The following is a 17,213-nucleotide window of genomic DNA, read 5'->3' as shown; positions in this document are numbered from 1 at the left end:
CTGTCTTCACTGGTCTCCTTCCTTCCTGAAGATGAAGCTGGGGATGTTGACACTGAGGTTTAACCTGAAGCTGGGGTTGCTGAAGGTTGGGGCCTGGAATGGCTGAAGCTGGGATCACCGGAGTTTGGGGTCTGAAGCTGGGATTGCAGGAGTTTTGGGCCTGGAAGGGCTGATGTGTTTCCTGTGTGGGCAGGTCTTCTGGATGTCAGGAGTGGTCCCGAAAGATCAAGGGGATGAATGTTGGGCAGAGTATGAGGAGTGTCCCCCAAAGACCCAAGCTCACCTGACTGGGATTGCTGGAGTTTGGGGCCTGGAAGTGCGAAGAATATAAATTTTTATGTAATGATTTTTGGTGTTAGGTGAGTACATATGTACTGCAAGCATATCATATGTTAAAATCCTAAGATTAATGAGGTTAGGAGAACTATTACAGAAGAATGAATGAATCAACAAATAGTCTACTGTATTGGCAAGTGTTTTTAACTTAACAAAACTCAGAGTCTGCTAGTAATAAAAGAACCACAATTGAAAAATTGTCAATTTTATTTTTTATTGGGGACATGTCTAGTAACTTTTATTAATTGTTGATTGATATAATGTGGGAGTGCCCAGTCGTCTCTGAATGGTGTTATCCCTGTGTAGGCATTCTGAATTGTATAGGAAATGAAGCTGAACAAGTTATGGAGAAAAGCCAGGAAACAACATTTCTCCATGCCCTCTCTTTCAATTTCTGCCTTTAGTACTTCCCCAATATTACTTCATCATTCACTGTAAGCAATAAGATGAAATGAAAGCTTCCCTCCCTAATTTGCTTTTGGTTACAGTGTTTATTATAACATAAAATACAAACTAAAACAGAGATTTTATATATTTTAAGGAGATATTGAAATTCTTATCTTTGAAAGATTGGAAAAGCATCAGATTTTAAAAGTTAGATTATGATATTATGATTAGCTTTGTGAGCTAAACAAGGTACAGGTTATAATTTAATAGTGGATATTGTAATAAATTTAAAATATGTCAATTGTGCTGGATAATTTTGACAGCTTGGTTTAAATTATGAATTCAATTGAAGAACTGTCTCTGTCAGACTGACTGTAGGCATGTCTGTGATTCATCTTGAAGCCTCAAAGGAGGGATCAGCCACTGTGGGGAGTGTCACCCTTGTGAAAAATGGTGCTAGGTTGTATAAAAAAGTAACATAAGCAACATCGATCTATGTGCTCTCCTTCAGTTTCTTCCTTCAGGTCCCAGTTTTGACCTCCTGCAATGACTTAACTTGGTAATAGACTATTAGGTGATATTTTAATGAGAAATATACCCTTTTCTCACAACATTGTTATCAGCCATAGTGATTATCACAGCAAAAAAAAAAAGAAAAAAAGAAAAAGGAGCCAACTACAACCCACATCCCAACATAGGCAGTGACCCCTGAAATCAGAATTCCTGAAGAAATTCTTAGGCATCTCAAACAATCAGAGAAGTTTCTTCTCTCCAGAAATTGTTACTGATTATTTAAATCTTTGGAAATGCCTTCTGAATTAGAGATACTTGTTGAATGTTTTAAGTTTCATTTACTTCATGACTTGCATTTTTTATTACAGAATGTTGAGGTCTGGCTTATCCCTCTAGAAGATACAATTCAACACAACTACACATCTTTCCTCTTGATTTTCACCCTCTATCACATCTTCGACAGTGGTCCCTAAACCTTGGGATGAATAATATTGATGTTTGATCATTTTCCTCCACCTATGTCTAAGCATTATAACACTATGCCAGAGCAACAGCAATATTCTCAAGCCTATGCAATACAGTGATCATTGAAAACAAAAAATCTCCCTCCATGGCTGACCAAGACTGATGGCAGAAGTTAGTAATGGGCTTAAATTTAGATAATTTTAGATGGATAGCCTATTCATTTAACAAAACAATAGCATTAGCCTACTCACTTGAAATTGATGAAGTCCTAGCCATGGAACCATGCTAAAAATTTTCAGGACTAGATGTGAAATCTTTCCAGTGGAACCGGCCATAAATATAACTAGAAAAAAACTAGACTCATCCTTAGCAATCATGTCACTATTTCACTAGTAGATAACCTTGCCTAGAATGTTCGTTTTGTAAAAGGCATCATTGATAGCTGAAAATGAGTTTTATTGACAATTCTCCTATAGCATCATTACACATAGAATCTTCAAGCACTACGATGCTGCATTAAGGTTTAAGCCTGGGGTTTGGAACTTCCAGGACATTTCCTCCCTGATTCCTCCAGAATATGAGGCCTCTGTCTTAACAATAGAAACTAATATGTAATCAAAATTAATGACTGTACCTTATGCTTTACATTATCACAAGGAAATTATGACCAACAAATTATTGGGAGGTAGCCTACTTTTGATATTTGAATTTTTATTCAAATAAAATTGTTCCTAAAATCTCCTTTTCCCAATAATACTGAGTACCTTCATTAAATAGCTTAGCTTTTATTATTCTTTTAACAGATTTCACATTAATAAAAGCTACTTCAACAGATAGTATTTTGCATAGAAATATTTTTTAAAAATGTTCATAGGATCCTTAGAATCCTATCATCACACCCTTACAAGAAAGTGTTATTTGGTCTTGTGGAGATAAGGAGCTATTAAGGCAGAAGTGGTTTCAAAAAGCAATAGAGTACAGAATGGTTTTATTATTTGAATTAATTGTTTCTTGGAAGAGGATTTTTAGGTACAGATCCCCTATAGTTTTGCCATGACCATTTTCCATGGCCACCTGCCCTTCTCATCATGGAGTGATGCAGCTGCCACAGAGCCAGTGAGTCTCTTTCCCTGACAGATGATCTCTGTGGGACTTAGTCATGCTTCTCTGACTGAATGAGGCCCACAAAAGAACATCAGTGCACTTCATACTGTGGTCTCTGCTATGGGAACTGTCTGCCCGTAAGCACTGAGACAGCACAATGTTCCATGTTCCTAACTTATCCATGAATAAATATTCTTATATTTGGCTTCTAAGGGGGCTAGAAAACAACCTCTACTCCAAGCATACTAATCAGAAAAGGTAAAACACCATGCTGCCTTCCAAAAACTGATAATTTCCAACTCCTAAAACTAATTTACTTTTATTTACCCTAATTATTTATCTCTTACATGAATCATTATTAAAAATCTGATGCCTACCATACACTCACTCTTATTATTTTTTATGGATCTCTTACTTGACAAATTTTGCCCAATTTTCCAATAATTGACCCAAAGAGACGCCAATGTTTACTTTCCTTTGTCCAATCCTTCTGGATTCCTAAAGATTTTACAAATTCAATTTTCAAATCCAAGTTATCTGTTCCTCTGATGTCTATAGGGATCAGCAAAGCCACTATAACTATACACCAATCTGTAGTCCCTGTTGAATCACCACTTTCTTAAGTCTATCCCATGAACTATTAGCTGGGTAAGAAACACTGCCTCTTTAATACCCAATTTCCTCAGTGACATCTATCCTTCTTCTATTATCTTTTGTTCCTTCAGATTCATAAACAATTCAGCTAGTGAGGGCCAAATAATCCTAGTGGCCAATTTGAGCCTGTTCATGAAGGACTGATTCATCTTGTAATGCTTCTCATTATTCAGGTTTTCTCTCAAGGATAAAAGGTAGTTATAATACGGTTTCTCTATCTCCATACAAGTCAAATTGATCCAATACACCCCTTACAACCCAAAGTCTCAAAAGTCCAACAGTGAATAGTTCTTTAATTGCTTGTTTGAAAGTCTTTCCCAACTCAAGCAATGAAGGTGCTGATTATGCTTATTATTATAGTTTTCTGACTCAGTCATTATTTAGGTCCTCAACTGTAGGCTGAATTGTGAATTTTTCTTTTCTCTCTATTAAAAGTCAAAAGTGGAGGGTTACCTTCTATCAAGTCAGCCTCTTTTCTTTTCATCCTCAGTGTTCCACTTTTCCCATGATTCACAATTTTGGAGATTTATTCCTCACTGTTTTTCACCTTTCCTTTAAAGTGAGAAGGTAAGGCAGTCTTTTCACTCAAAACAAAGACCATGTAATTGATGATAAAGGCTACTTACATTCCTGTCCTATAAATTGCAATGTGGTCTCTGTTTCATAAGTAGCTACTGATGTATCTCCACACTTATTATGTGTTCCCTATGCACAAAAAGTCACAAATAGAGAAACATGGCCAGGAAAACTTTTCCCAATGATAGTCTACTATTAGATGGTATGGCTTTGGCTAAAAGGTGTATCATCAATTTCAAGGAACATGTAACTGACAATACATCAAGGAGAGGCACAAACACATTCTATACATACACAAATGTAGCAATAACAAGCTTGAATTTAGGATTATTCAACTCTCAAATGGATCGGTGCTAGTTGCATGTTTCTGTATCTTTTTCATGGATCATGCAATTTATCTAGCTTCTGCCATTGATTGTTCAGGTGTTAACTATGTTGTGGGATTCCTCCTCAGTAACAATGTAGAAACTCCTATTTAGACCAATAGGTAATTAACTACAAGCTAGAGAAACAGTTCCACCAAATCTACTTTAGTGCCATAGTAATTTAATTTTGGTTTTTAACAACAGCTTAAGGCAGGGTTTACTTAAAGGAGTACAGACGATTAAAACATGGCTGCACCTACCTCCACTTGAGTAGAGACTCAGGAAACCTGAATCAACAGGGTTCCTACACAACTCTCAGACATCTCAGACAATCATAGAGTTTCTTCATCCAGCAATTGTGAACTACTCATATAAACTCAGGAGAGGGACTTGTAAATCTTAAAACTTTCAGAGGATCCTAGTCTGAAGTCATTGGTTTCCTGGGTTTTGTATATTTAAGTTGCTTCCTGATTTTGTGCGCATCCCGTAGCCCTACAGTCTGGAAAGTTTCACTTCAGAGACAAATAGCTACAGCAGGTGTTTAACATAAAAGTGTATGAACGGGTCACAGAACTTCTTGGTAAGATATTGAAGTTTTGAAGTGTTGCTGCAGTAAAAGCACAGAAGTCAGAGATTTCAATGTATAAGTTGAAGCAAAACTGTCAAAAAGTTAGAAAGCCAGTGAGAAGTCACAAGATAGTAAAGGTTTCAATTCTGAATGCAATGCTTCTAACAAATACTGGGAGCATTAAACTTAGACAAGGATAACAATTAGAGAGATAAAATACTAGAAGTATAAAACTGTGCCAAGTCACTAATCTACTTAAAATATGAAATCTTTATACATAATTCTTACAGATTGAGTTACTTTCTGAAAGTATTTTTGCACATTGGATTAAAAGTGAAAATCGGTGGCAAAGAGTGTCAGTTGTTATAGAAACCTGGAAATCAAGCAATGTATCCCTTAACAACATAAGATAAACAGCATTTCTGTTTGCACCTTGTAACTAAAAAGTAATAATTTCGTGTGTTTTTATAAAAATGGAGAACTGACAATGAAGGGTGTGCCTACAGGTAATTGTCATTAAAATATTGCTTTTACGAGTTAGTACATAGTTCAAGAACTCAATAGTTGCTGTGTTATCATTGATTACAACCCCATATTTCAAATCTTATTACTAAAAATGACATGTGACTCACAAATCATACATTCTCACTATACTAAGCACACAGAATTACCACAATCATCAAATATTTTATTCAAGGGCTTGGTCTGAAGAGGGATGGTTGAGTGTTTGCCTAGTGTGTTCCAGATCCTCACTTCAATCTCCAAACTGAAAATATGAGAAAGTTTTCAGCAAGTATTCAAATACATTTCTTTGTGCCAAGTATATTTCAAAATTTGTATAAGACTTTGTGGATTTATATGTGCACAGCATATCATAAATGAGATGCAATGCATAGGTGAACAACTTATCTATCAATATAGTTGAAAAGAGTTAACTGTAAGATTGAAGCAAAACTAGCAAATATTAACAGAAAATGGTAAAATTCTGTAGGGAAAGAAATTGGTTATTTAGTAAATAAGAGAAAAAATCTAGGAATAATTAGAGAATATTAAGTAAAATTCATATAACAATATTAGTAAAACTGATCTACAATTAATATATTTAGTGGTAATCAGCATATAACCTATTTTTTCCTTACTGACTTACAAACCATGACATAAAAATAAGAGAATATTCACACAAATAACCCTCTTTAAACTAAACAGTTCACAAACTAAAAATAAAAGTCATGGAACATAGAGAAGAAGTGTTGAAAGTTATACTGAAGAGAAACAAAAAAGAAGGGGAATGTAATAAAAAATATTCTAGCTATGTGTATGAAATTGTCAAATAAAATTAATCAAACAGACAAATATTGTTATAATAAATTTTAATATATAAATGAATTTGAAAATTCAGGCTAACAAAAATTCTAATTCATCATACATGTTTAGTAAGCATGCTATTTATTATTCATTGTTAGTTTATAGAAAAATATTAATTAGGCATATATAATAATTATTTTAAGCAATAAAATTTCAGAGTTTCTTAAAAACTAAATCTTACCCACTTTATATAATCAAAATATTATGCAAAGATTATGAGTGTTGATGGAAAATAACTGTTTGAATAGAAAATGAGATGATACGTTTTTCTTCTGTTTAATCAGAATTTTGTACACATTGTTTTGCTTTAACTTTTGAGTACATATCATTAAAACACTATATATATATATATATGAATCCCTTTGATGTACTGACTTCCTTCAGCATTAATAAAGATAACTGTATGCAAAAAAATCTTTAAAATTTGAATATTTCCTTAGAAAGTTATTTTAAATATATAAAATATTGGCAATCCCTTAAAGTCTAACATTAACTGGTAAAAAATTACATACACTTAAAATGAAATGTTGAATTATTCCTCCATTATTAAACTCTGATAAGCTGAAAGTGATTCTGAAATGTTTGCTCTCTATTCTTCAAATAACAAGTGCAAAACCTATTTAATATTTATGAAACAGAGAAATACAATACCCGGTATAAAATATTTAAACATAACTTTATGTTTCTGATCTCAAAAAACCTTACCGCAACCATACAAATGTCATCTTAAGGATTCCTCTTTACTTCAAGTGAGTATTTCTGGCAGTGTGTTTCCTATTGTACACTCTATTAATTATTTCTAAGGAAACAAGTGTCTTGATGAACTTATGTTACTTAAAAGAGGAAAAGAAATGAGTATTTAAAAAGCAACTCATTATTGACACTGTTACTGTAGTTTCTGTTATTAATACAAAGTGGTCTTTTTAAAATATTCAAGAAATCTGTATTATAGCTACTTAAATGTCACTCTGCTTCCTCTCTTTAATTTTTTCTTTTCACTTATTTAATTCTTTTCAGAGAACTAGGGTCATGACAGATTTCCCTGTGTCCTTTCTATTCTACCTCATGCCACTATTTTATTTTCAGGGGCCAGTTTTGAGAATGTCCTCAAGTTCATGTCCGTGGATGTCCAAGGTGTTTATTGTTGTACTGATATTGTCAAAAAGGAGGTCTATAGTAGTATATGTGATTTAACTTCATATCTTTATCAGAAAACTGTATTTTGTTTCGAAATTATAAGAGCATAGAATGACACACCTTTAAAATTTTTTGTGATTGAGATTTTTATGTAATATGAAAACTTCAGTTCAAATTATACTATTTTCTAAAATCATATTCACATACAGCATAAATGATTTTTTCTTTATTCACTTTAATGTTGATTTTCAAAGTAACAATACTCTGTTACTTTTACTTTATTCAATTTTAGGCTTTGTAATCATGCTAGTAAACAATAATGTACTTTCATTTAGTGTTGATTATATAGTAAGTGTTCTAGTTCCAGGAACAGTTTGGTCAGAGTAAATTATAAGAAAGGCAAACAAATGCTCATTCATAATAAAAACAATAAATATCATTTATTTGAAAGGAAGAAAAGCAAATGAAAATTAAAGTATGTTCTTACAATTTTTTAAATCACTGGCAAAACTAGCAGAAATTCCATGCATTAAATTTTTGTATTTGTTGGACTCTTAATATCAGGTGCATATAAATGTCTCTTGATTATAGCTCACAACACACAGACATTAGATTCTGTACTGAAGAGACGGCAATGGTTAATTTATTATACAATGTCATAAACATAGCAGTATTCAATATTCTATACTATTTCAGAACATCAGAATTTAAGGTGGGAGCAAAAGACTGGAACATGGTATGAGAATGCCTCCAAAGTATGTTCTGCCATTTAAAATAAATTTCAGCTGGGGAACTCAATTTTTCATAAGAATAGTGTTGCAAAACCTTAAAGACAACAGTTACAGATTGCTTTAGTTGAATAGTCACACTAATTCAGAATACAGAATATAACAAAGAAGAAATTACAAAGATAACATTCTAGAAATATTCTAGAGAACAGCCCCTCTCATCAACAGAATCCTGGTCAATGTATATGTGTCAGAACTAGTTGAGCCTAAATAAAGAACTATAGGAAATATTAGAAAGACCAATGCTGAGAAATTTATTGGCCCATAATCCACATGCAGAAAGTTCCATGATTCATGAAAAAACAGATTGAAAACTCAGAAATGTCACATCTAATTATCAATAAATAATTAGTTGCATCAACAGTATTTTGTATCTGCCAGGCCAACTGGAAAATAAGAACACAGAAAGAATAACATATGATTATAAAACTTATCTGAATTCCAAGAGAAACACCCATAAGATTTGTAAAAATAATAAAATTCAACATATACTCATGAATATTTTGTAGTGTCTCATATGCAGGCATTCATAGCTCACAATAAGGAATATATAAATTAAAAGTGATGGTAATTTGATGAAAACTTCCTAATTAATTATGAAAATCTTATCTGTTTGGATGTTTAAAAACCCAAAAGAAATTAACCAAGTATCATGAAACATATCACTTATTATTTATATTCAAATTAAATTATATGATGCACCAAAATTTGTGAGTGCAACTAATGTGTTCAGAGTAAGGAGAGTATAAAATATGATGAACCACAATATATTACTTTTAAAAATTATTATATTGAATATCAAGAAAGATTGTACTCTTAGCTGAACTGATTTATACAGGGCATAATCTTGTGCTGGAGGAGAGCCTATCACCAATCTGACTTTGCTCTTCATTCAAATATGTGAAATAGTATTAAATATGTATAATATACAGAGAGCAGTAGACACATAGAGGTTTAGAATTAATTAATTACAATACTTACAAATCTGTGATGACAGAAAAGATACCGTATTAGTGAACCTTGTTTTAAATATCTATTTAGAAGTTGCCTTAAAATAATATTTATATTGCATTACAAATTATTTGAGAGCTTCATCAGCAGAGTGAGATGAATACATTTAGAGATTATCCTAGATACTGCCTCACTACAAATTGACCCAGCTTCTGCCATGTTGTTGTCAGTATGCTGAAATCCAAGAGTATATTTTATGATTTTAGGCAGTAGTGAATGTCACATTCAGAGAGGTCTTTGATTGCTTTATTTTTGCATAATGCCCTGGGTATATTTGATAGAGATTACAATTCAATAAAATTGTCATTGCACCTCACTGTTAATATGATGACAGCTCGGTAGTCTCATGGTATCAACCACTATAATGCAATGCTATCTTTCTCCTGTCATTCTAAGTTACTATCAGCATTAAAAGCCATAGTCAGACTTATGCTTTCTAGACAGATGCACATCACTGAGAAGTTCAAGTTTAAAGATTTTTAATGAGTATCCCATGAAAGTAGATGTGGCTATGATTTTTTTTAGTAGTGACTGTAATCAGGCCAGTGGGATTTTGCCTGGTGTTCAAATTAAACAGAAGAGGTAAGAGTTTCCAAAAGGCTTGTAACTGATAATACTCAGTTTCTCATTGTTACATTAGTATGAGAAAATTATTACTTATTTTGATAGTCAGTGTAATTAAAGATCATATACTAAATTTATACATCTCTTAAACATTATGATTTTGTGTTTCTATGTGCACGTGATCTACTCCCAAACATAATGTAAGAAAAAAATCGGGAGAATAGAGTTTTGGAAGGGATAAACTTCATGGTTAAATTAAAAGTAAAAGTATACTTTCAGATAACATGCACTTTGAAGTACAATTTTCATAAAATATATGTAGGAAATAAGTGAGTTAAAGCACACATATCTTCATGAATTGAAATACTCTAATATTCAAGTGCATTGATAATGTTAGTATACCCCGGAAAGAACTTGTAGAAGTGTGTATAGCTGGATGTGAATCAATTCCTGGGAAGGACTATCCATGGCCTGAACTGCTCCAATACCCTAATCACTCAACATTAAAGCCAAAGAGAGGAATAGTGCTGTCAGGTGGAGGATTTTTCATTGACCAGACAGCACTCAAGACAATAGGGAAAAATGTGTGGGAAACTAGATGGAAGCCTACACTTAGTCATGACTCATATCCTGTATCTCCATCCAGGTCTTTCTTTTTCCTTTCGTATCTATTCTACCTTTGTTTAAAAACCAATATGATTTTAACAGGAATGATCAGACACACTGTTTTTACTTTTTCTTTGATATCATCATTACTTTTCAATTTTATTTTTCCTCTCTTAAAGAACAGTGTGGCTTGTTTTGTATGGTCTCTGTGCCATGTCCTACATTATATATGAGAATATCTTTCCTCCTTTTCTATATTACTGATGCTAAAATTTTAACATTCCACAGTCTCTGACTCCTTGTTATTCCCTTCCTGTTTATGTCCTCTTATGAATTATAATTTATTTTCCTTCATGTATATCATTATGAGTTCATAAAATATTGTCATCAAATATATTCTTAGCTAAAATGCTATATTTGACTCTTTTTTAGGAGATCTAAGCCTAGACAGTGACTATTGTTGAGATGGTATTCTATTTCAGGGAGACACCAGGGAAAGAGCATGCTAACCAACACTCTATTCTATCAGAATAAAGGGGCATCTCAACCTTAATGAAAAAAATCTTCCTCATCATTGGTAACACTTTTACTTTTAAAAATTGTAATATAAATACATAATGAAAATAAATTCAGCCAGTGTCTTGATGTGTGTGTATCAAGCCAAAGATATAAGAAGTAGGAAAAAACAAGACAGCTTTTATTGCCCCAAAACTACCATTCTCGGAGTAAAAGCCCCAGATAAATGTGACATAGCTTAATTCCAGACCAATAATTTAAAGGAATGTTGGTAAAGGTGTCCAAAGAAATGAAATTTATAAATATAAATTCCTTGATGAGTTTATAAAAACACATTCAGACTACTAGATGAAAAAGAAATCAATATAGGTTCTGAAATGCAAAGTGAGGAGATAGAAATACGGAATTAAAACTGAAGTGATGCTGGAAATGCAAAGCTCCAGAGTTCAGTGAAAGTTTCATGGAAAATTACATTAATAAAAACTTCAAATAAAAAGATAGAAACACAGAAGACTGAGTTTGGAGAAAGGAGATGGGAACAGGTGGAGTCAAGCAAGAATTGAACAATTTAATTTTTATTTTTACAAACAAAACACACAATGTCTTTGAAAACACTAAATCAATGAACTGAGGGCATAGGAGAGTAAGATTTCCATGATAGTGGCAAAGAAATTGTTTTAAATTCAGTCATAGCAGAAAATTTCTCAAATCTAAGGAAAGTCAGATCAAAGTAGGCTAGGCACCTAGAATTCCAAATAGATAGTCACAGAAAAATATAGACACTAAATATATGAAAAATAATGTATGTTGAGGGATAGAAAAATGAAACACCAAATCACATTATATAGTTGACCCATCAGATTACAGCTGCCTACCTAACTACATTATCCAACAAGTGCCACAATTGATGGAGACAGAAAATATTCTGTATTGAAGTCAGGCTAGATGAATATTGGCCATTAATTCCACTCTACAGAGGGTACTGCTAGTAAGTCTTTAGTCAGAGAACAGCAATAAATACTTCAAAGAGGCAATAAAAAAGTTGTTAGAATGTGAATTTAATATACAAAGGTAAGAATAATACCAAGTACTAGAATATCTAAATCATATACAAGGTTATATAAGTTAAATAAAATACCGTTTTTTTTACTTAAAAAATTAGAGTTGGAAATTAAGACATTTCAACAGATAGCAATGATATTCAAAATATCATAAAGACTTGTTTATAAAAGATGCCGAAAAAAAAAAAAGAACAGAAGAAACTTGCTGAGAGGTTCATCATCCCTGACACTGATCAAGTCTGTAACAGAAAAGTAACAAGTTTTCACCCAGTGTTACATTTCTCCAGATGTTTCTGCTTTAGCAGACTGTAGCCAAATAATGGTAGAATGTGCTAACTCTGCTAAGAATATCCCTTAGGGAAATAGGTGAGCTCCCTTCTAAGAGCCCTCTCTAGGAGAGGAGCAGGATTGCTATATCCTCTGCGGAGACCATCACCCATTGCATCCAATAAGTCAGGATACCTTTGTATCGAGGGCTAATCTGTCTTATTGCAGCTCCAGTCACGAGAACTGTCCTTGATAGCCTCATTTCGCAGTAAGTCAAGAAACCTTTGCAACGCCAGAGCTATGACACACACATACTTGCTCACATCTTAGTGCTGAAACCAGGCACTCCCATTATTTTACAAATATTATCTACAAAACATATTCCAAGATGAAGTAAATAAATGAATGAAACTATAACAACTTATGAAATTGAGCTGTAATTACAATTCTCCAAATTTTAATAGTATGTATTTGCACCTTATTTACTTTACAAAATTATGTATTATTCTATTGCTTTGTAGCTTGTTTAATAAATATCAATTATTTCAAAATAAAAGTGGGGGCATATATGAATTCACAGTGAATTTTAACCACTTTGTCAATAACAAACGCAAATATTCTTAAAATCATCCCACAACAGTAAGTTAGTCATTTTACTAAGCCACTGTATTCCTAATATCAAACTGGATAAAGAGCAGGGGGTATGTTGTCACTCGCTTTTAGGCCTAGCACCAAGTAGAGGAAGTCAGATCTCTGTATGAATCTGCATAGTGAATTTCAAGCCCTATTTCAACAACAAAACAAATAACTGAAAACAAATCCAAATAATGTCATAATATACTGAAAGTTGAAGACAATTTGTCTTGATGTATATAAATGGAAAAAATGTCAGTAAGTACTCTAAGACTAACTTAAGAGTAAATTAAAATGATCATACATTAAAATCAAGTTGGCATCATTTCGCTAATAAAGAGTGAAGATCATGAAGAGAACTGTGGTACAGAGATATATTTGCCCATTGTAAAGTCAATAAATAATGTAGCTGTAGTCAAAATAAACCTGAAAGTAGAAAAATTAAAAACATTTTCATTAAGATCAATATTTTGGTTTATTTGCTGTCTGTTATGTTTGCATTATATCCCAGGTATATTAGACAAAAAATAAGACCTCATTATTTCAATCCCTCCTGTACTGCCATATTTTGCCTTATTGTTACTACTGTACTTTAATATTGAATATCTATGTTCTAATAATTGACATCAAACATAATGATAATTGGTTGCCTACTCTTTTTTCATTTCCAATTGGTAGTTCAATACTAAATGATTATTCATGAGAATATACATACAAAAAATATTTAATGCAGACTGAAGATATTATAATTGTGGAAGGATATGGATATAGCACATACACATATATATGTAATGTATGTGCAAAAACAATTTGTGATAAAAAGAGGTCATGAATTTTTATTCAGAGTTCAGAGTGCTCTAAATTACACCATGCCATTAATTTTTAAAAGAACATCAAAGTGTATATTGGATGGGGGAAAAGAAGAAATTTTAATTCTTTTTCTCTTTCGGGGTGAATATACATTCTCTATTTATTTTTTAAACTTCTTTATTTTATATAACAATTCCAGTTCTCCCTTTCTCCCCTCCTCCCACTCCTCCCACTTCTACCTTTCCCCCACCCAACCCTATCTACTCCTAGGAGGCTGTGACATGACACTGAGGCAGAAACAAACCTTCCTTCCTGTATCTAGGCTAGCAAAGTATACCACATTAAGAAATGGGAAAAAGGATAATGGAAACTCTTTTTTTTCCCCAGCTGCTTTTCCTTCTCCTCATAACCTGCCTCCCTCCCAATACCCATACCATACCCCAGGGAGGGTGAGGCCCTACATAGGGAATCTCCAAAGCCTGTCATATCATCCGGGCAGGGCCTAGACTCTCCCCAATGTGTTCCAGCTGAGAGAGCATACATTCATGTGGAATGGGATCCCAAAGTTCATTCAGGTGCCAGGGCTAAATACTGATCTACTATCTGAAGCCCATATATTGACTAGGCCTCCTCAATGACAACCAGAGTTAGGGGGTCTGGATAAATTACATGCTGAACTCTTAGTCATCAGTCTGGGGTCCATGAACTCCCCCTTGTTCAGATCAGCTTTTTCTGTGGTTTCACCAGCTGGGTCTTGACCACTTTGCTCATTACTCTTCACTCTCTGCAACTGGGTTCCAGGAGTTCAGTTTAGTGTTTATCTGTGTGTGTCTGCCTCTTCTTCCATCAGCTTCTGTATGAATGTTCTAGGGTGGCATATAGGAGAGTCATCAATCTCATTATCATGGAAGGACATTTAAGGTAGCCTCCCCACTCCCCTCAGGCTCCCAATCTGCTCATGAGTTCTGGTCCCATTCCCCTTCTCTGGGGTACCAGCATATTTCTCTTTGTGTCCTCTTTGTTTCACAGACTCTCTGGCAGTGGGATTGTAGGAAGGCAATTCCCTGCTCCATGTCTAAAATCGATATATGAGTGAGCATACAAGATATTTGCCTTTTGTAAATGGGTTACCACACTCTGAATGATTTCTTCTATTGTCATCCATTTGCCTGCAAATGTCAGAATTCCCTATTATTCCACTGAGTGTAAATGTACCATATTTTCTCTGTCCAGTCTTCAGTTGAGGGGCATCAAGGTTGCTTCCAGGTTATTACGAATAATGCTGCTGTGAATATAGTGGAACAGATGCCATTGTTGTATGAATGTCTAAGAGTGGAATTGCTGCTTCTTGTGACACACTGATTCCCATTTTCCTGTACAAGTTTCCACTCCAACCAGCAGTGGAGGAGTGTTCCCCTTTTTGAACATTCTCTCCAGCATGAACTGTCCTTGGTGTTTTTGATTTTAGCCATTCTGACAGGAGTAAGATGTTATTTCAGAGATGCTTTGATTTGTATTTCCCTGGTGACTTAGAATGTTGAAAATATTCTTGAGTGTCTATCATCGACTTTAAGCTCCTCTATTGAGAATTCTCTATTTAGTTCTGTACCCTACTTTTTAATTGGAGCCTTTGGTGTTTTGGAAACTTCCTTCTTTAGTTCTTTGTAAATTTTGGAGATTAACCGTCTGTCAGATGTGGGGTTAGTGAATATTTTCACATTCTGTGGAATGCCTTTTTTTCTTGTTGACTGTGTCCTTTGCCTTACAGAAGCTTCTCAATTTAAGGTAGTTCCATTTATTAATTATAAATTTCAGTGTCTATGCTACTGGTGTTATGTTCAGGAAGCAGTCTCCTATAACAATTTGTTCAAGAGCACCTCAAACTTTCTCTCCTAAGAGGTTCAGTGTAGCTAAATTTTTGTTGAGTTCATTGATACATTTGGACTTAAATTTTCTGCATGGCGATATACATGGATCTATCTGATATCTTCTACATTCCAGCATTCAGTTATGCCAGCACCATTTGTTGAAGAAGCTTTCTATTTTCTATTGTATAATTTTAGCTTCCTCCAGAAGTTCCCTTATTGTACAGGGTTATTTGGGCTATCCTGGGTCTTTGGTTTTTCCATGTAAAGTTGGTTATTATTCTTTCAATGTTTGTGAAGAGTTGTGCTGGTATTTTGAATGGGGATTGCATTGAATCTGTAGATTGCTTTGGCAAGTTGGCCATTTTTACTATGTTGATCCTACCTATTCTAGAGCATGGGGATGCTTTCCATTTTCTGGTATCTCTTTAATTTCTTTCTTTAAACACTCAAAGTTCTTGCTATACAGGACTTTCACTTGTTTGATTAGCATTACCCCATGATATTTTATGTTCTTTGTGGCAATTGTAAAGGGTGATGTTTCTCTGTTTTTTTTCTCTGCTCACTTAATCATCTGTATATAGTAGAACTACTGTTTTGTTTTGTTTTGCTTGAGTTAATCTTGTATCCTGTCACTTTGCTGAACATGTTTGTCATCTTTAGGTTTTCCCCTGTAGTTTTTTGAGGCACTTATATAAACTATCATATTATGTGCAAATATTGAAAGCTTGCCTTCTTCCTTTCCAATTTGTATCCCCATGATCTTGTTTTTCTGTCTTATTGTTTACCTAGAATTTCAAGTACATTATTGAAGAGATATGGAGAGAGTAGATAGCTTGTGTTGTTCCTGTTTTTAGAGGAATTGTGTTGGGTTTGTCTCCATTTAATTTGATGTTGGCTATTGGTGTACATATATGGTCTTTATTATGATCATGTATGTTCCTGTTATCCCTGATCTTCCTAGGACCTTTATCATGAAGGGGTGTTAGTATTTGTCAAAGGCATTTTCAGCATCTAGTGAGAAGATCATGTGGTTTTTCTTTTGCAGTTTGTTTATATGCAGAATTACATTGATAGATTTGTATGTTTAACAATACCTGTATCCTTTAGGTAAAGCCTACTTGATCATAGTGAATGATTTTTCTGATGTGTTCTTGAATTCGAATTGTCAGTTTTTATTGCAATTTTTTGCATCAATACTCATTAGCAATATTGGTCTGTACTTTTTCTTCAGTGTGTCTGGAATGGCTTAGCTACCAAGATAGTTATAACCTCGTAAAAACAGTTTGGCAATGATCCACCTGCTTTTATTTTGTGGATCTCTTTTAGGAATATTGGTAGTAATTTTTCATTTTATTTCTGTTAGAATTGTGTGCTAAGTCCATCTCTCCCTCAGCGTTTTTGGTTAGGAGACTTTTGATGAGTGCTTCTCTTTCCTTAGGTGTTATACATCTGTTTAAATTTCCTCTCTGTTCTTGATTTACTTTTTGTAAGTGACATCTATCCATAAAATTGTCCATTTCCTTTAAATTTTTGAATTTTATGGAGTACATGTTTTCAAAGTAGGACCTGAAGATTCTTTGGGTTTCTTCAGTGTCCACTATTATGTCCCCCTTTTCATT

The sequence above is a fragment of the Mesocricetus auratus genome, unplaced genomic scaffold, assembly GCF_017639785.1.
Source record: "Mesocricetus auratus isolate SY011 unplaced genomic scaffold, BCM_Maur_2.0 Super-Scaffold_100029, whole genome shotgun sequence".
In the NCBI taxonomy this organism is placed as follows: domain Eukaryota; kingdom Metazoa; phylum Chordata; class Mammalia; order Rodentia; family Cricetidae; genus Mesocricetus; species Mesocricetus auratus.
Note: the sequence above shows the minus strand (reverse complement) of the source record.